We start from the raw sequence: 22,257 nt of genomic DNA, 5'->3' as shown, positions 1-22,257 counted from the left end.
CTAAACACTCTCTTTCATCTGCCTTGGAACTTCCAGATGATTATTTCCCGCTTTCCTTGTATGCGGTATAAATCTTCGGTACCGTGCCTCTCGAAACATGAAACACTTTTTCTACCTTGGCTACAGAAGCACCTAGCATACGAGCACCAATAACTTGTCGAAGTTCGAATTCACTTAGCTCCGGTATAGTGCACTCACAGCTGTCCTGACCACAATTGAGGCTTGCAAAGTATTGACGACATTGTACGGGTGCTGTTGGTGGTCATATACTCGTACACCAGCGTAACCTGCAATCTTCATATATACTTAAGCATGCATCACCCGCGCGGTGTTTATACAGCGTGGTCCACTGACCGTAACCGGGTCAAATATCTCACGAAATAAGTGTAAAAAAATAAAAAAAACTACAGAGAACGAAACTTGTCTAGCTTTAATGGGGAAATCAGATAGCGCTATGGTTGGCCAGCTAGATGGCGCTGCAATAGGTCAAACGGATATCAACTGCGATTTTCTTAAATAGGAATCCCCATATTTATAACATATTCGTGTAATACGTAAACAAATATAAATGTCTAAGTTGGACCACTTTTTTTCGTTTTGTGATAGATGACGCTGTAATAGTCATAAACATATGGCTCACAATTTTAGACGAACAGTTGGTAACAGGTAGGTTTTTTAAAATAAAATACAGAACGTAGGTACGTTTGAACATTTTAGTTCGGTTGTTCCACTGTGATACATGTACCTTTGTGAACATATCATTTCTGAGAAAGCATGCTTTTACAGCGTGATTACCTGTAAATACCACATTAATGCAATAAATGCTGAAAATTATGTCAGCCAAACTCAATCCATTTGCCAATACGTGTAACGACATTCCTCTCAACAGCGAGTAGTTCGCCTTCCGTAATGTTCGCACACGCATTGACAATGCGCTGACGCATGTTGTCAGGCGTTGTCAGTGGATCACGATAGCAAATATCCTTCAACTTTCCCCAGAGAAAGAAACCCAGTGAACGTGCGGGCCATGGTATGGTGCTTCGACGACCAATCCACATGTCATGAAATATTCTATTCAATACCGCTTCAACCGCAGGCGAACTATGTGCCGGACATCCATCATGTTGGAAGTACATCGCCATTCTGTCATGCAGTGAAACATCTTGTAGTAACATCGGTAGAACATTCCTAGGAAATCAGCATACATTGCACCATTTAGATTGACATCGATAAAAAGGGGGGCCAATTATCCTTCCTCCCATAATGCCGCATCATACATTAACCTGCCAAGGTCGCTGATGTTCCACTTGTAACCATCGTGGATTTTCCGTTGCCCAATAGTGCATATTATTATGCCGGTTTACGTTACCGTTGTTGGTGAATGGCGCTTCGTCGCTAAATAGAACGCGTGCAAAAATCTGTCATCGTCCCGTAATTTCTCTTGTGCCCAGTTGCAGAACTGTACACGACGTTCAAAGTCGTCGCCATGCAATTCCTGCTGCATAAAAATATGGTACGGGTGCAATCGATGTTGATGTAGCATTCTCAACACCGACGTTTTTGAGATTCCCGATTCTGGCGCAGTTTGTCTGCTACTGATGTGCGGATTAGCCACGACAGCAGCTAAAACACCTACTTGGGCATCATCATTTGTTGCAGGTCGTGGCTCACGTTTCACATGTGGCTGAACACTTCCTGTTTCCTTAAATAAAATAACTCTCCGGCGTACGGTCCGGACACTTAGATGATATCGTGCAGGATACCGAGCAGCATACATAGCAAACGCCCGTTTGGCATTTTCATCACGATAGCCATACATCAACACGATACCGACCTTTTCCGCAATTGGTAAACGGTCCATTTTAACACGGGTAATGTATCACGAAGCAAATACCGTCCGCACTGGAGGAATGTTACGTGATGCCACGTACTTATACGTTCGTGACTATTACAGCGCCATCTATCACAAAGTGAATAAAGTGGTCCAGCTAAAACATTCATATTTATTTACGTACTACACGAAAATGTAATAAAAAGGGGGAGTTCCTATTTTAAAAAACGCAGTTGATATCCGTTTGACATATGGCAGAGCCATCTAGCGGGCCAACCATAGCGCCATGTGGTATCCCCCATCAAGCTAGACGAGTTTCGTTGTCTGTAGTTTTTTCGTTTGATGCTTATTTCGTGAGATATTTGGTCCGGTGACTATCAATGGTCCACCCTGTACATTTTTGTACAACCCCTGAGGGCCCAAGGTTTTGATGTACTGCAAATATTACACTAATTAATATAGAGCTTCTTTTTCCTCGCGTAATCAGTATTTCCTATCTGCTGAAGACGAAGATATCACATACGAACAAAAATGTATTTCTGCAAAAGTAATTCCAATGAGAAATGGGGTCAAATTCATTATGACTGAAAAACTGCCTTTGTACTATTAATGCGCCCGCCGTTTGGGAAAAACCATCCAAAACGCTCAAGTTCGCATTAATACGCCACGTATAAAAGTACGGCAGTGTGAGGTTGGTCGCCGATTCTTTCCTCAAGCCGCTGCAGGCAAGCATGTTTCCTTAATACAAACCGCTGCTGACTGCTGATTCGAGGAAGACTGTCTGCGACCTTGGTAGCCTCCATAAAGCGTTACGCGGCCAAGCAGGTTGCACTCCGCCTGCAACCTCTGGGCCATCAAGATGGTCGCCGCCGGCGCCGACACTGCCAACGAGCAGGGTAAGTCATCTCTGATGTTTCATGCTCCTTGCTCTAGTTATTCTTCTTCGATGTATCACTCGCACGACAGATATCGACTGGACGATCTGCACTTTCTTCTAACTTGTGCTTCTTCCTCAATCTACTGGTAACTTTGACAATATTTAACGCCATTTCAGCGTGACACGTTGAGGCGTAGCGCCTTCTCGTCGCTCCTGTCACTCGTTAGGACGATATTGTTATAGGCATGAGTCATCGACAGATATCACCAGCTGACATGGACCTGAGTTACAGAGCTGCACGTAGTTGTACTAGTAGGCGACAGAGGTCAGCAGTTGACGGACAGTGCTAGCAGTCGTAGTCAAAACAATGTCGTAAAGTTATGTTTGATTAATATTTACTGTTTTTGCATAATTATAATTGTTTTATATGTGTAGTAATTAGGAGCGTGAGTGTTGCATGAGTGAAGAAGAACACAAGTAAATGATAATGTTTTTTTTTGTTTTTGTTTTTTTTTTTATTCAAGAAGGACCAGTTAAACTATACAGGGTATTTAGTATAATTAAATGTGCAGTCAGTTTATGGTACTAATAAATCGTAAGTAGAACGCAAATTAATCGGTAATTTCAGAAGGAGTAATTTTATATTTGATACTTTTCTAAATTAATTTATTTAGCAATGGCCATAGAAAGAAATGTTTTACTGTGATTGGTGATTGAAGTAAAGCGCGGGTTAGCGCGGGATAATACTGCAACCTGATTTGCTGTTTGTGATATCAGCCAATCAGAAAAATGCAGGCTCGCGCCAATCTGTGCTGGGAACAAAGCCTTTGGTGTGATCTAAGTAAGTCGCGGCTGAGCGTTCGAACTAGTAACGTCTCATTGAAAGCAGCTCCGACGAAAGTACTGTATAATCGCGGAAAAATGCTAATTACGAGTTCGCGAAGTAGTACAAAGTGTATTTAAGTGAAAGGTATAGTGGAAGTCGTGTGGAATTTCGGACGGAATATCAAAATTATTGCTTTTGACTGTTAGTTAAACCCGCGTGGCGTGTTGTGCGGTCTAAGACTGGAACAGGTATTACGTGTAGAGCAGAGTGCACAACATATGAGCGAGCATTTTCATAACCAAACGATCCGGTGAACTCTATTAACTTCTGTAACGGGTGTAAATGCCATAAACTGGCTACGTGTGTGAGTGTGGTGTGCGTATGAACTTCACATTGTGTTGCCACTTAGTACGGACTTGGCAGTATTAACTGTGATCTTTATCGTAAAAATACCCCTGAAAATTTACATTGCCAAGTTAAAATTTTTTATTTCAGTAGCTAGCCACATCCCGTTTACCAGACAATTCTATGTATATTGCGAACTGCAATAGACAGCAATGGTCTAGTATTTTCTACTACAGCTTTTAGCTAGACAAATGAAAATTGCTGGACACTGGCAGGGTGACAGGACAACAATGTGCCGCGCCGGAAAGTCTTCTTTCTTCTTCCCCTTATCTTTCCTACAATCTTTCCTTCGATGACTTCCTCTTGCAGACAGCTCCATCGCAATATGTATCCCAGCCAAGATGTTCTTCCTTATTCTCACCATTTCCATTGTCTTGCTTTGTTGTTCTTAGAAACACTTCTTTACTGCTCTTGCCTTAAACGTAGATGTGACTAAGGTGAGTACTATTTCAGTTTAATCCCTTCACTGCTGAGTGTGTCACAACAGTGTGGACATCCGTGTGCAGGCGGGCTGTTCCTTGCCACAGCATCCGTCGTGCTGGGTACGATAGGGCACTGAATTCCGCATCACCTGATGCGCCTACTAGTGATCAGGGATTTAGTGCAAATTTGTGGTGTTTGCAGGGCTTGACCAGAGATGAAAGTGACAGAAGTAGAAGCTACAGGCGTCCAAGGACTTAGAAGATATGGCATTTTTGTGCGGGTCGGGCGATGCATGAGGCATTTACATTAAACCGCCAAAGAAACTGGTATAGACACGCGTATTCAAATACAGAGATATGTAAAGAGGTAGGATACGGCCTGAGGTTGGCAACGCCTATATAAAACAAGTGCATGGCGCAGGCGTAGTTGTTAGATCGGTTACTGCTGCTACAGTGGCAGGTTATCAAGATTTAAGTAAGTTTGAACGAGGTGTTATAGTCGGTGCACGAGAGATGGGACACAGAATCTCCAATGTAGCGATGAAGTGCCAATTTCCTGAATGATCATTTCACGAGTGATCCGTGAATATCGGGAGTCCGGTAAAACATCAAATCTCCGACAACGCTGTGGCCGATAAACGACAGCTAAAGTGAATCGTTCGACCTGACAGAAGTGCAGCCCTTCCTCAAATTGCTGCAGATTTCAATGCTGGGCCTTCAACAAGTGTTAGCTTGCGAACCATCCAACGAAACCTGAGACTGTCTCAGGTAGCACCTGAAGAAGACAGCGAGGCACGCTGATGAAATATCGTGCGAGAACGACGCGAAAATCCGGCTGGATTCCCGAATATCCAAGATGTCAACAGATCGCCGGGAAATCATGAAGAATTACAACTTTTTTTCCTTTTTTTATGTCTTCAGCGCAAACGAAATATAAGCATTTTCGTATGCTATACACAAGGAACCTTAAGTTGTGTGTTGGAGAGTACTTCCGGATTCACTATAATTTGCCCCTTTTCTTTGTTCCATTCGTGAACGGTACGTAGGAAAAACGACTGTCGAGAAACTTTCACTTAATTTTCTCGTCTTTGTGATATCGCGAGATACACGTGGAAGGACGCAATACGTGCCCGACACTTCTTGGAACGAACGGTCTCTCCAGTTGAATTTTAAAGTATTTCTTATTCAACTGTCTGGAAATATTATAGCAAGATTCTGACAGTGCGGCCAACTGCTATAGTCTTGCAAATTTTTTAACTGTTGCAAATTGAAAAGCAATCTGTTCATTTATTATTTCAGTAACGTTACTAGAAAATATGATATAAAACTGACGGTATAATAATAATTTCGTGTGTGTCAGTCGCTTGATGATAGAAAGTCTTTCAACAGGAATCGACTTCCGAGTTCGTAATCCAACCGAGTGGTCCTACACGAGAAAAGGAGACCTACAGTTTCAAGTGAAATCCGAACCACGTGACGTTCGTGGCGAACATCATTGAGAGAGAAAGGTAACATTAGAGGGAGACTAAATAATATCCTCGCTTCGCCCAAGATTCGATTCTGCGACCTCCAAGTTTCCAGACACTCGCTTAGCAACTTTTTCACTAGACCACAAGAGCTGACAAAGCTGATGGTGCAAATGCGATGCTAGTGTAGTGTAGGATAGTTGAGATCAGTGTAGTGTACCTCGGCGTGTGTCGATCATTGCCACGTGGTTCTGGATAATGTTGGTTCAAAATGGTTCAGATGGCTCTGAGCACTACGGGACTTAACTGCTGTGGTCATCAGTCCCTAGAACTTAGAACTACTTAAACCTAACTAACCTAAGGACATCACACACTTCCATTCCCGAGACAGGATTCGAACCTGCGACCGCACGGCCACTCCGGCCTGCGGATAATGTTGTACAAAATAGTATAGCCCACTGGATGTATTTCAGGGTCGCACATTTCAGCTTCGGGATTATCGCTTCGCCAGTGCTGGAGCGGTGGTAATTACACAGGTTTTGTCCATAAGCTCAGGTGTTTCAGATTATAAATTCTGTACTCATTTCTCCAACTGAATACTGTATTTAGAAGAATATGTTAAGTGTTTTGGAATGTGGGTACTCGAGCGACGGTAGTTGTTATGCTTTTGTTCTAACTGTAGGCTGCGGTACTACGGTGATTGTATAAATAGTAATGCATGTATAAAATTAGTACATTTAGTAGGTTTTTTTTACGTGATTTACTCACTTTGATTGTTTGCCATTTCACGGTAGAAGGATTTTCGAAGATGCCTGCTCAGATTAACAGAGGAATTTCGTTGGCTTTAATATGACACAGTAGAATAAATGCATTAATAAGTAACACACTGCGTTTCTTCAGTTTTTCTTTGACACCTAACACAAAATCACTGAAACCATTTCAGAGTTACAATATTTCACTGTGGACTGTGTCATAGTCACATTGTGTGTAGGAACTGACACTTCTGCCAGAATGCCGTAAGGGATATGACTTCCAGTGGTTCTCACGATCGATTTCGGCATGAAATATGTCATTGTCTCCATTTATCACTAAATAATTTAGTCCTAAATCCCAGAATGTTAATTTCTACGTTTAGCCCCTTTCAAGAGGAGCACTCTCATATTGTGGAAACGGTGAACATTTTTTATCGCTTGACTAATACACTGCCATGTTTGTTATAAAACAATGCACGTTTTACAAAGATGTAAATGTTGTGTGACTAGAGCCTCCCGTATAAAATGATGATGATGACAACACAACACCCAGTCCCTGAGCAGAGAATCTCCGACCCAGCCGAGAATCGAACCTGGGCTCTTAGGATTTATATTATGCTGCGCTGACCACATTTTGTTCATTTTAATTCGTTGTATCTGCTCTGGGCGGACGTTCGTTGTTGATCCAGTAACTCAGTTTTTTTATTACAGAGGACAGCTAACCCTCTGACCGAACACGCTGAGCTACCACGACCGGCGTCCACTCAACTATGGGGGGGCAGACATTTGTACACGGGGTGAGTCGCGTAAGTCTAACACCGCCATTATTGCACGTATCGGCATGCGGTTTTCAGCGAATCGTAGCCGACTATGGGGCACATACTTGGTATATGCACAACATTTATATTGACCAAGATAATGAGGCAAGTACTTTTTTTTGTTTTTTTTTTAATGGGACGCTGTACTGTTTTTACCATCATTCGAACGCTCTGGAAAAGACGCGTATAGTGATGTAACGCATGTTGCTATTGTGTTTGAAACATCGCTTAAAAGACGCTGGGAAATATTGTACGACTGAAGGTCGAGGCGGTCGGAAGCGTTGGCAGACTGTAAACACGCCTCTGGCGACCCGCAGGTCGAGTTGCCGTGTTCTCTGCAGCATGCACGGCCTACGCTACGTAGGTAAATCCTCATCCCCCCTTTTTAAGTAAAGTTTGAATCACAATAGCAACATGCGTTACATCACTATACGCGTCTTTTCCAGAGCGTTCGAAGATAAAATAAGTATAGCGTCTCATTTAAAAAACATGTACTTGCCTCATTATCTCGGTCAATATAAACGTTGTGATAATTGTGCATGTACAAACGCAGGCTGTTTAGGTTTTATTCTTGGTGATGCCGCGTAGCGCTCTATATGAAAATCACTGGCTGTGCTGTGTGCAGTCTGTGGCTGGATGGCATTGTTGGATTTTGCTATTGTAGTGCTGGGCAGTGGTGGATGTGGGGAGAGAGATGGCGGAGTTTTGAGAGCGGATGATCTGGACGTGTGTCCATCAGAGAGAGTAAATTTGTAATACGGGATATCATGAACTGATATATATATCATGACCTTTTGAACACTATTAAGGTAAATACATTGTTTGTTCTCTATCAAAATCTTTCATTTGCTAACTATGGTCTGGAACCGAGCGCTCGCTACGGTCGCAGGTTCGAATCCTGCCTCGGGCATGGATGTGTGTGATGTCCTTAGGTTAGTTAGGTTTAATTAGTTCTACGTTCAAGGCGACTGATGACCCCAGAAGTTAGGTCGCATAGTGCTCAGAGCCATTTGAACCATTTTTTTTTTTTTTTTGCTAACTATGCCTATCAGTAGTTATAACTGCAGTAGTTAGAATGGGTGTCAGTTTAAGCACAGTCACATATAATTTTCTAAAGGGATATATAAATTATGTCCAGTAAAAGAAAGTGATAATTTTGAATCTTGACATGCGTTAAAGCTTAGAATGGGACTAATCCGTCATGTTTTAATACAACTGCCATTTTCATGACGCCGTATTAGCGAAGTGATACATTTCTGAATGTACTCACTGTTTTAACTATTCAACTGTATACGGACCTTGAAAATTGGTAAAGGTCGTAATAACGATGGACGACTTGGTAAATATCTCATTTTAACAGTCGAAGGCGAAAATTATAATTTAAAAAATTACAATTATGAATCATATAATAATATAATAATAATCAGTTACACAGGATGGACAAAAATATGGAGACATGAGAAACACAACACGTCACCATGCCGATTGCGGCGTCAGAACCCGCTCCCAGTGGTCGCGGAATGGATACGTACATATTCTGTGTGGTTTTCTGTGCCATCTTACACCACCTTCCTGCAGAATAGCGCCACGTTCAGGTAAACATGGTGGAGGTGGGTAGCAATCAGGCAGCCTCCTCTCCGAAGTGGATCACTAAGTCTCAATAATGTTGAGATCTGCTGACTGTACATCTACATGGACACTCTGCAAATCACATTTAAGTGCCAGGCAGAGGGTTCATCGAACCACTGTCACAATAATTCTCTATTATTCCAATCTCGTACAGCGTGCGGAAAAAACAAACACCTATATCTTCCCGTGCGAGATATGATTTCCCTTATTTTATTATGATTGCTTGTTTCTTCCTACGTAGGTCGGAGTCAGTCTCTTTATTAGATTTGTTACATTTTCTGAGTGTTCTGTCAATAAAACGCAGTCTTTGGTTTGCCTTCCCCACAACATTTTCTGTGTGCTATTCTCAATTTAAATTGTTCATAATTGTAATTCCTAAGCACTTAGTTGAATTTACGGCCTTTAGATTTGAATGATTTATCGTGTAACCTAAGTTTAACGGATGCCTTTTAGCACTCGTGAGGATGAGCTCACACTTTTCGTGCAAAAATGGTTCAAATGGCTCTGAGCACTATGGGTCTTAAGATCTAGGTCATCAGTCCCCTAGAACTTAGAACTGCTTAAACTTAACTAACCCAAGGACATCACACACATCCATGCCCGAGGCAGGATTCGACCGCAGCTGTCGCGTTGTTCCAGACTGAAGCGCCTAGAACCGCTCGGTCGCACAGGCCGGCTCACACTTTTCCTTATTTAGCGTCAAGTGCCAATTTTTGCACCATACGTAAGTCTTTCGAAAATATTTTTTTGAAATCGTTTTGAACTTCGGAAGACTTTACTAGTCGATAAACGACAGCGTCATGTGAAAACAACATAAGATGGCAGCTGAGATTGTCTCCCATATCGTTTATGTAGGTAAAGAACAGCAAAGGGTCTATAGCACTACCTTGGGCACTACGGTCGCAGGTTCGAATCCTGTCTCGGACACGGATGTGTGTGTTGTCCTTTGGTTAGTTAGGTTTAAGTAGTTCTAAGGTCTAGGGGACTGATGACCTCAGTAGTTAAGTCCCATAGTGCTCAGAGCCATTTTGAATTACCTTGGGGAACTACGTTTGGGAACTACCTAGGGGAAGTATCATGGAGATCTACACTGTAGTGGGCAGAAGAAATGCTACCATTCATCTCCGTGCTTACAAAATCAACCCTGGACGATGTTAGCTGTGTTAAAAGGGGAAATCAGCATCACCATTGGGAAACTAACATTGTACAGTGGGATGCAACTGATCAGCCAAAATGGTCACGTGATCGTTGGGGGTAAAGCAACCTTGCAGAGTATTACCAAGAGATGGCTGTCCAAATTACCACCGATCGTCCGCCATGTTTCATTCTTGGGCCTTGAATACGCTGCAAACGGAATGAAACTATTATGTCTCCATGCTCGTCGTCAAATATGTGGGTCTATAAAGCCTGCGTACTCGGATCGCTAGAAAACATTCAAACAATCGCATTAATGAGTTTCATTACAAAATGAAAAGATACAATACTTACCGTTGCAATTACACAGATAAGTCGCAAGCAACGGGCGACGTACAAAATAAGCAATTTTCTTCAGTACAAACAATTCTAAGTCGGTATTTCATATAGTGTACAAGCGAAGTAACAAGCGTTGACGCTCCTATCCAAGTCGCTAGTCTTGAAGCTACACTTCTAGCCATTAAAATTGCTACATCACGAATATGACGTGCTACAGACGCGAAATTTAACCGACAGGAAGAAAATGCTGTGATAAGCAAATGATTAGCTTTTCAGAGCATTCACACAAGGTCGGCGCCGGTGGCGACACCTACAACGTGCTGACATGACGAAAGTTTCCAACCGATTTCTCATACACAATCAGCAGTTGACCGGCGTTGCCTGGTGAAATATTGTTGTGATGCCTTGTGTAAGGAGGAGAAATACCTACCATCAGGTTTCCGACTTTGATAAAGGTCGGATTGTAGCCTAGCGTGACTGAGCTTTATCGTATCGCGACATTGCTGGTCGCGTTGCTCGAGATCCAGTGACTGTTAGCAGAATATGGAATCGGTGGGTTCAAGAGGTATTACGGAATGCCGTGCTGGATCCCAACGGCCTCGTATCACTAGCAGTCGCGATGACAGGCATCTTATCCGCACGGCTGTAACGGATCGTGCAGCCACGTCTCGACTCCTGAGTCAACAGATGGGGACGTTTGCAAGACAACAACCACCTGGACGAACAGTTCGAAAACGTTTGTAGCAGCATGGACTGTCAGCTCGGAGGCCATGGCTGCGGTTACCCTTGCTGCTGCATCACAGACAGGAGCGCCTGCGATGGTGTACTCGACGACGAACCTGGGTGCACGAATGGCAAAATGACATTTTTTCCGATGTATCCAGGTTCTGTTTACAGTATTATCATGGTTGCATCCGTGTTCGCCGACATCGCGGTGAATGCACATTGGAAGCGTGTATTCGTCGTCGCCATACTGTCGTATCACCCGGCGTGATGGTATGGTGTGCCCCTGGTTTCACGTCCCGGTTACCTCTTGTTCGCATTGACGGCACTTTGAACAGTGAACGTTACATTTCAGATGTGTTACGACCCCAAGCTCTACCCTTCATTAGATCCCTGCAAAACCCCACGTTTCACCATGATAATGCACGACCGCATGTTGCAGTTCCTGTACGGGCTTTTCTGGATACAGAAAATGTTCGACTGCTGCCCTGGCCAGCACATTCTCCAGATCTCTCACCAACTGAAAACGTCTAGTCAATGGTGGCCGAGCGACTGGTTCGTCACAATACGCCAGTCACTACTCTTCATTAACTGTGGTATCATGTTGAAGCTGCATGGGGAGCTGTACCAGTACACGCCATCCAAGCTCTGTTTGACTCAATGCCCAGGCGTATCAAGGCCGTTATTACGGCCATAGGTGGTTGTTCTGGGTACTGATTTCTCAGGATCTATGCATCCAAACTGCGTGAAAATGTAATCACATGTCAGTTCTAGTATAATATATTTGTCCAATGAATACCCGTTTATCATCTGCATTTCTTCTTGGTGTAGCAATTTTAATGGCCAGTAGCGTAGTATTCAACTGGGGCGTCGCCATTCGATCGCGATGCTTCTTCCTCTTGACATAGGGGCCGCTGCTGTCGCGTTGTCGTCCTGGAGAGGGGTCAGTCAGCATGCAGTTGGCTGATATCTTGTCAGAGCCATCTCTTCTCTATCGTTCTTGAGGGGCGTGTCGGCGCTTGACTGCGCACCGTAACAGAAACAATACATATTCGACCAAATGGCCGCGTGAGATTAGCCGAGCGGTCTCAGGCGCTGCAGTCATGGACTGTGCGACTGGTCCCGGCGGAGGTTCGAGTGCTCCCTCGACCATGGGTGTGTGTGTGTGTGTGTATATCCTTAGGATAGTTTAGGTTAAGTAGTGTATAAGCTTGGGGACTGATGAAAAATGATTCAAATGGCTCTGAGCACTATGGGACTTAACTCCTGAGGTCATCAGTCCCCTAGAACTTAGAACTACTTACACCTAAGGACATCACATGCCCGAGGCAGGATTCGAACCTGCGACCGTAGCGGTGGCGCGGTTCCAGACTTTAGCGGCCAGAATCGCTTGGCTACCCTGGCCGGCCAGGGACTGATGACCTTAACAGTGAAGTCCCATAAGGTTTCACACACATTTGAACATTTTTTGTTGACCAAATGACTCTTCCATTGCTCCGTAGCCCAGGATTTATGGCTTCGTCACTAGGTTTCCCTGTTGCGGGCGTTTGCGTCACTGTTAAGTAGTTTTCGAATTCCAGTTCGGGCTGCATGTCCCAGGTTATACAGCACCCTTCGTGTTTTTTTCAGTTCTGTCAGTATTCGCGAGTGGAATAGTCAGTTCCATAGTGACCTTTGTAGCTGTCTTACTTTTCGGCATAATCTTCTTCATTGAGCGTACGTCACTATCATTTAAAACTCATTTTAATTTTTCGATACGATTTTTCTGTACGATTCTTCTTGAAATACCAAACAGTTTGGCTGCCTTGTTCACGGAAGCACCCACTATTCGAGCACCAGCAATGTGGCTCCGTTAGAATCCACATAGTTCTGACATAATGCACTCAGAACTACATAGAACACTGTGGTCCTTACGAGAGACACTTGCAATGTATTAAAGGCATCGCGGCCAGGGATTTTCTCTGCCTCGTGATGACTGGGTGTTGTGTGATGTCCTTAGGTTAGTTAGGTTTAAGTAGTTCTAACTTCTAGGGGACTGATGACCATAGATGTTAAGTCCCATAGTGCTCAGAGCCATTTGAACGATTTTTGAAGACATCGCGGCACTTACCGTTCGCAACCGAGCACAACAGCGCGCCTGCGGACGTGGCTAGAATCTACACTTTTGTTCAAGCACACATCGCTCGCGGGGTTTCCATACATTTGCTACAACCTCTGTAGTTTTGAAGCGCCGTACCTCATGACGGAATCGAAATCAATCAGCTAAAACATTCCACATCTTCATAGTTCATGGTTGCAAAAGCATTATAAATAGGAAAACTTGCGGTCTTCTCACTCTCAAAGTTGTAACTGAGTTTCTTTTTATATTTTTTAATGTTTTTTTTTCTTTTTTTATAATCTCCAGGCAGTACGGGTGTGACACGTCTCGGTTGGTGGCGTGAAAAGAGACTGATCAGTAGAATATCGCTCACTGTCTTGCTGGTAGTCCTGGTCATTTGTATCGCCATGTTTCTGACCAGCAGGATGTTGATACGGAGCGGAAGCAGCAGCACAACTTCCAACGACACCCATATCACTGCACACGGGCCATCAGGTAAGTAAGAACTGGGCATAGTATAAGATACACTGATCAGCCAGAATATTATGACCACCGACCTGCAACCGATATACACTAGTCCAGACGATAGAAGCGTCACCTGGCGAGGAATGAGTGCTAGTCAGACACACGCCCGGAGCATGTAGCATCAGTGAGCATGCTGTTCGTGTGTAGAGTGCGGAAGACGCGCCGTCTGTGTATGACCGAGGACAGATTGTGCTGGGACGGAGGCTCTGTACGAGCATTAAAGGAAATGCACGACTTGTTGTATGTTCGAGGAGTGTTGTGTGAACGTCTTCAACACATGGGGAAACCAGGGTGAAACCATGTCCCCTGGCCGGAATGACCGAGCGGTTCTAGGCGCTACAGCCTGGAACCGCGCGACCGCTACGGTAACAGGTTCGCATCCTGCCTCGGTCATTGATGTGTGTGATGCCCTTAGGTTTAAGTAGTTCTAAGTTCTAGGGGACTGATGACCTCAGATGTTACGTCCCATAGTGCTCGGAGCCATTTGAACGATTTGAAACCATATCCAGACACGTGGGATCGGGCGGCCACCCCTCATGTCAAATGTCGGGCGTCGAAGGTTTGGGCAGATTGGTAAAACAGGACAGGCGGCGAACCTCGGTAAAACTAACAACTAACTTTAATGCTGCGCAGGGTACAAGTGTGTCTGAACACCAGTGCACGGAACACTCCTAATGATTGGCCTCTGCAGGCAACGGCCTATGCATGTGCCAATGTTAACATCGGCAACTACGACTGAAATGGACACGTGACTATGGGAACTGGACGTTGGTTAAGTGGGAGAGCGCTGGATGATGTAATGAGCTCGCGAATCCGTGTCTTCCAGAGCAACAGCTCCTTGACACCTATACTGCGGGACGGAGACAGTCTGGCGGTGTCTCCATCATGCTCTGGGAAACATTGATGTGGACATCCTTGGCTTCAGTGGGGCTCATGCAGGGCAACTTGATGGTCAAGATAACTTACACCCTTTCATAACGATGATGTTTCCCGAAGGTAGAGGCCTTTTTCAACTAGCTAATGTACCATGTCACATGTCCAGGAATGTGATGGAATGGTTCGAGGAACACAGCTTGGAGGTCCTGTTGATGTATTGGACCTCTAATTCGCCAGATCTGAACCTGATCGAACACATCTGAGTTGTGATTGAACGTGGCGTCAGGGCTCATCACCCCCACCCCAGAATTTACGGGAATAAGGCGACTTGTGTCAGCGACCTACCAAGGCCTCATTGCTTCGATGTAACGACGCGTCGCCGCTGTCATCGGTGCCAAACACGGTCATACCGGCTATTAGGTAGGTAGGCATAATGTTCTGTCTGATCAGTGTAAGAGTGGTAAAGCAATAAACATAAATCCGTAGTACACTGTCCTTTTGGCACACGTGCTGAGAGCTGATAGCATGCAATGTTGGACTACTTGCACGAGTTTGCACTAGACACTAGAGATTACGAGTAGGTGACCATATTTAGTACGTCCGTGTCACATTACAGGATGTGCAGGTCATTGTTGTTGTAGTTGTGGTCTTCAGTCCTGAGACTGGTTTGATGCAGCTCTCCATGCTACTCTATCATGTGCAAGCTTCTTCATCTCCCAGTACCTACTGCAACCTATATCCTTCTGAATCTGCTTAGTGTATTCATCTCTTGGTGTCCCTCTACGATTTTTACCCCACACGCTGCCCTCCAATGCTAAATTTGTGATCCCTCGATGCCTCAGAACATGTCCTACCAACCGGTCCCCTCTTCTTGTCAAGTTGTGCCACAAACTCCTCTTCTCCCCAATTCTATTCAATACCTCCTCATTAGTTATGTGATCTACCCATCTAATCTTCAGCATTCTTCTGTAGCACCACATTTCGAAAGCTTCTATTCTCTTCTTGTCTAAACCATTTATCGTCCATGTTTCACTTCCATACATGGCTACACTCCATACAAATGCTTTCATAAACGACTTCCTGACACTTAAATCTATACTCGATGTTAAAAAATTTCTCTTCTTCAGAAACCTTTCCTTTCCATTGCCAGTCTACATATTATATCCTCTCTACTTCGACCATCATCAGTTATTCTGCTCCCCAAATAGCAAAACTCATTTACTACTTTAAGCGTCTCATTTCCTAATCTAATTCCCTCAGCATCACCTCACTTAATTCGACTACATTCCAATATCTTTGTATTGCTTTTGTTGATGTACATCTTATATCTTCCTTTCAAGACACTGTCCATTCCGTTCAACTGCTCTTCCAAGTCCTTTGCTGTTTCTGACAGAAATACAATGTCATCGGTGAACCTTCAAGTTTTTATTTCTTCTCCATGGATTTTAATACATACTCTGAATTTTTCTTTTGTTTCCTTTACTGCTTGCTCAATATACAGATTGAATAACATCGGGGAGAGGCTACTACCCTCTCTCACTCCCTTCCCAACCGCTGCTTCCCTTTCATGCCCCTCGACTCTTATAACTGCCATCTGGTTTCTGTACAAATTGTAAATAGCCTTTCGCTCCCTGTATTTTACCCCTGCAACGTTTCGAATTTGAAAGAGAGTATTCCAGTCAACATTGTCGAAAGCTTTCTCTAAGTCTACAAATGCTGGGAACGTAGGATTGCCTTTCCTTAATCTATTGTCTAAAATAAGTCGTAGGGTCAGTATTGCCTGACGTGTCCCAACATTTCTACGGAATACAAACTGATCTTCCCCGAGGTTGGCTTCTACCAGTTTTTCCATTAGTCTGTAAAGAATTCGCGTTAGTATTTTGCAGCTGTGATTTATTAAACTGATAGTTCGGTAATTTTCACATCTGTCAACACATGGTTTCTTTGTGATTGGAATTATTATATTCTTCTTGAAGTCTGAGGGTATTTCTCCTGTCTAATACATCTTGATCACCATATGGTAGAGTTTTCCAGGTCTGGCCGTCAGCAGTTCCAATGTAATGTTGTCTACTCAGATCTTTCAGTGCTCTGTCAAACTCTTCACGCAGTATCAAACCCCAATTTCATCTTCATCTACATCCTCTTCCATTTCCATAATATTGTCCTCAAGTACATCGCCCCTGTATAGACCCTCGGTATACTCCTTCCACATTTCTGCTTTCCCTTCTTTGCTTAGAACTGGGTTTCCATCTGAGCTCTTGATATTCAGACAAGTGGCTCTCTTTTCTCCAAAGGTCTCTTTAATTTTCCTGTAGGCAGTATATACCTTTCCTGTAATGAGATAAGACTCTACATCCTTACATTTGTCCTCTAGCCATCCCTGCTTAGCCATTTTGCCCTTCCTGTCGATCTCATTTTTGATACGCTTGTATTCCTTTTTGCCTGATTCATTTACTGCATTGTTATATTTTCTTCTTTCATCAATTAAATTCAATATTTCTTCTTTTACCCAAGCATTTCTACTAGCCCTCATCTTTTTACCTACTTGATCCTCTGCTGCCTTCACTACTTCATCCCTCAGAGGTACCCACTCTTCTTCTGCTGTATTTCTTTCACCCATTCCTGTCAATTGTTCCCGTATGCTCTCCCTCAAACTCTGTACAGCCTCTGGTTCTTTCAGTTTATCCAGTTCCCATCTCCTTAAATTCCCAACCTACTACAGTTTCTTCAGTTTCAATCAACAGTTCATAACCAATAGATTGTGGTCAGAGTCCACATCTGCTCCTGGAAATGTCTTACAATCTAAAACCTGGCTCCTAAATCTCTGTCTCACCATTATATGATCTATCTGATACCTTCTGGTATCTCCAGGATTCTTTCACGTATACAAACTTCTTTTATGATTCTTGAACCAAGTGTTAGCTATGATTAAGTTATGCTCTGTGCAAATTTCTACCAGACGGCTTCCTCTTTCATTTCTTGCCCCCAATCCATATTCACCCACTATGTTTCCTTCTCTCCCTTTTCCTAATCTCGAATTCCAGTCACCCATGACTATTAAATTGTAGTCTCCCATCACTACCAGAATAATTTCTTTTATGCCATCATACGTTTCATCAATTTCTTCATCATCCGCACAGCTATTTGGCATATAAACTTGTACTACTGTAATAGTACAAGTTTGTCTATCTTGGCCACAATAATGAGTTCACTATGCGGTTTGTAGTAGCTTACCAGCACTCCTATTTTTTTTATTCATTATTAAACCTGCTCCTGCATTACCCCTACTTGATTTTGTGTTTCTAACCCTGTATTCACCTGACCAAAAGTCTTGTTCCTCCTGCCACTGAACTTCACTAATTCCCATTATATCTAACTTTAAACTATCCGTTTCTCTTTTTAAATTTTCTAACCTACCGGACCCATTAAGGGATCTGGCATTCCACGCTCCGATCCGTAGAACGCCAGTTTTCTTTCTCCTGATAACGACATCCTCTCGAGCAGTCCCCGCCCGGAGATCCGAATGGGGGACTATTTTACCTCTGGAATGTTTTACGCAAGAGGATGCCATCATCATTAAACCATGCAGTAAAGCTGCATGCCCGCGGGGAAAATTACAGCCGTAGCTTCCTCTTGCTTTCAGCCGTTCGCAGTTCCAGCACAGCAAGGCCGTTTTGATTAGTATTACAAGGCCAGATCAGTCAACCATCCAGACTGTTGCCCCTTCAACTACTGAAAAGGCTACTGCCCCTCTCCAGGAACCACACGTTTGTCTGGCCTCTTAACAGATACCCCTCCAGGTCATAGGCTCCTTGAATTGTGAAATAGAATAGCCTGTGGTCTGTGGAATATATGACGATAAATTACAATGCTGCAGCATGCACATGTGTTTTGTATGAAACTGTTCAGCATACTAGAGGCTCTGTGGGAGATGTATTCGTGTTTGCACATGTCGTTCCAACAACATTGTCAACCTAGATTGCCGTGGGTGTGGAATAGTCGAGATTAGACAACAAGGTAATGGGAATCCGATTCTGGATGCTTCAGGTCAACAGCAGTGTCGAGATACGCCTTCATCCAGGTGAACCGTTGCTCCAGATTTGTATAGCGCCACGGACACAGATAAGTGGGTGCAAAATTACAGTATAGAGCACTTTCACCTGGGCATCCATGAGCATCTGATAATAACGGAAGGCTCCCTGTTAGTTGTGAAATACAAGAGCATTTTAGCAAACTGTGTGCATCCCTTCATGCTCGATATCTTCCTAACGGCATTGGCATCTTCCACCAAGATAATCGATGCTACACAGCCAGTATCTGGTAGAAGTGTGTAGCGGTTTCACCTGCTTTAATTATCTCTTTCGATTGTTAATTGTCCTCGGTGTCGACGTACAGCGTTGCTACACTGTCTGAAAAAATGGGGTTGGTGGATTCTCACACTCACTACTTTAAATGACGTAGCTGACAGATGCACAGTTGCGTTCCACAGTACTTTAATTTCACTTTTCACAACTCATAATAATTCACAGTTATATACGTATGGACAGTGCACTATTGTTTAAATTTTCCATAAGCTACATTAATAGTTTGCAGGCGAACCGGATACATACTGCTATAATAGTTTTTGGTTAAACATCTATGAGCTAAATGATCAATTCAATGATGACAAGTGACTCCAGAAACTGGGTTTAAAACTTACACAAAAAATAATTACATAAGAAATCTTATAAAAAACTATGCGACACTTGATTTTTTTCAAATTTATACTTATGTGAACTGGCCATATGAAAATCCCCATACAGAATAATTACATGTAAACCACAAAATATTTACAGGTTAACTTAATTTCATGCATCTTCATCATAAGAGATGTCCTTTTGGGTTAAACATGGATTACATTTTAAAACACATAACACTTTGTACAAGTCCTGTCTTGCTAAACAAAAGAAGGCCTCATGGGTTGAAAAAAAAAACTAAATTATACAGTGCATTACAGTTTTGTTTTTTGATAGAAAATCACTAGCACTTTCACACTTTGAATGAGCTTTTATCCAATTTCTCACCAAGCTGTCCACACCTTCAACAGGTTCTAGTGGCTGTGAGCAAGTTTTATGTTGCCAGAAGATCAACACCGTGTTACGAATGGAGGCCGAAGTGCACGCGTTTTAGCTCACGCAGGCTGGCGTGAGGAGGGAAGAATTATATGACGTGACGTCTGGAACATGGCAAGGAATGAGAATTCAGAAAGCGGACGTAATTAGTTTGATACTTAACTTTAATCCATTAATGACGAACGTCGCTCTTGACGGTACATGATTCACAATATTATCTGTTCAGAATACATTCATAGTAACTGAATATGGCGCCTTGCTAGGTCGTAGCAAATGACGTAGCTGAAGGCTATGCTAAACTGCCGTCTCTGCAAATGAGAGCGTGTGTAGATAGTGAACCATCGCTAGCAAAGTCTTCTGTACAACTGGGGCGGGTGCTAGGGAGTCTCTCTAGGACTAGACCTGACGTGTGGCTGCGCTCGGTCTCCAATTACTGATAGAGGCGACACGCGGGTCCGTCGTATACTAACGGACCGCGGCCGATTTAAAGGCTACCACCTAGCAAGTATGGTGTCTGGCGGTGATACCGCAGCAAGTAATTGCACTGATATCACTTCCCTCAGAGGTGGTTCTTCTTTGCCACAGTACATGAACAAATGAGACAAAATACCCTGCTTTAGTACATTTATACCTATAACATACGTCGAAAAAAATGTTTAACACTAACGCAAATGATATACATTACAATAATTAGTACTAAAATTGAGTATAGCATGAAAGGTGTAGACTAGAAAAAACTTTTAATCAAGTGCATATTAGACTGCAAAACATTATTCTAAGTCATAACTGTCTGAAAATGAATAAATTTGAAAGATTTGGATCTATTTTCCTTTTCCAAAACAGCAAAAACTCCAGATGTGCATTACCTCTAGTAAAAACTCAGATATGCAGTAGCTTAGATTTACTAATCATCACATCATAAAAAAATAGTCACCATCACATAACTTAATTACTATTCAAAATCAATGTTAATAAGTTGTAGCAAATCATGGACCCTATTTCTCCACTCAACTACGAGCACTACTCTCATTCGACCAAAAAATTAAATCATCACAAAATGTTTCCAAATAGCTGACCTGTCACAATATTCACATCAGTCTCGCACCACAGTTATCAGTTACTCAGCAGACTTGTTGTTCTTCATTCCAGTAACACAATTTTAAGCTCATAATTCACCTGAACACAAACGGAAGTTTTCAGATAACATAAAGATCTGATAATGAGGCTTCATACACTCCTGGAAATGGAAAAAAAAACACATTGACACCGGTGTGTCAGACCCACCATACTTGCTCCGGACACTGCGAGAGGGCTGTACAAGCAATGATCACACGCACGGCACAGCGGACACACCAGAAACCGCGGTGTTGGCCGTCGAATGGCGCTAGCTGCGCAGCGTTTGTGCACCACCGCCGTCAGTGTCAGCCAGTTTGCCGTGCCATACGGAGTTCCATCGCAGTCTTTAACACTGGTAGCATGCCGCGACAGCGTGGACGTGAACCGTATGTGTAGTTGACGGACTTTGAGCGAGGGCGTATAGTGGGCATGCGGGAGGCCGGGTGGACGTACCGCCGAATTGCTCAACACGTGGGGCGTGAGGTCTCCACAGTACATCAATGCTGTCGCCAGTGGTCGGTGGAAGGTGCACGTGCCCGTCGACCTGGGACGCAGCGACGCACTGATGCACGCCAAGACCGTAGGATCCTACGCAGTGCCGTAGGGGACCGCACCGCCACTTCCCAGCAAATTAGGGACACTGTTGCTCCTGGGGTATCGGCGAGGACTATTCGCAACCGTCTCCATGAAGCTGGGCTACGGTCCCGCACACCGTTAGGCCGTCTTCCGCTCACGCCCCAACATCGTGCAGCCCGCCTCCAGTGGTGTCGCGACAGGCGTGAATGGGGGACGAATGGAGACGTGCCGTCTTCAGCCATGAGAGTCCCTCTTGCCTTGGTGCCAATGATGGTCGTATGCGTGTTTGGAGCCGTGTAGGTGATCGCCACAATCAGGACTGCATACGACGGAGGCACACAGGGCCAACACCCAGCATCATGGTGTGGGGAGCGATCTCCTACACTGGCCGTACACCTCTGGTGATCGTCGAGGGGACACTGAATAGTGCACGGTACATCCAAACCGTCATCGAACCCATCGTTCTACCATTCTTAGACCGGCAAGGGAACAATGCACGTCCGTATGTATCCCGTGCCACCCAACGTGCTCTAGAATGTGTAAGTCAACTACCCTGGCCAGCAAGATCTCCGGATCTGTCCCCCATTGAGCATGTTTGGGACTGGATGAAGCGTCGTCTCACGCGGTCTGCACGTCCATCACGAACGCTGGTCCAACTGAGGCGCCAGGTGGAAATGGCATGGCAAGCTGTTCCACAGGACTACATCCAGCATCTCTACGATCGTCTCCATGG

Source organism: Schistocerca gregaria, chromosome 4, assembly GCF_023897955.1.
Source record: "Schistocerca gregaria isolate iqSchGreg1 chromosome 4, iqSchGreg1.2, whole genome shotgun sequence".
NCBI lineage: Eukaryota > Metazoa > Arthropoda > Insecta > Orthoptera > Acrididae > Schistocerca > Schistocerca gregaria.
Note: the sequence above shows the minus strand (reverse complement) of the source record.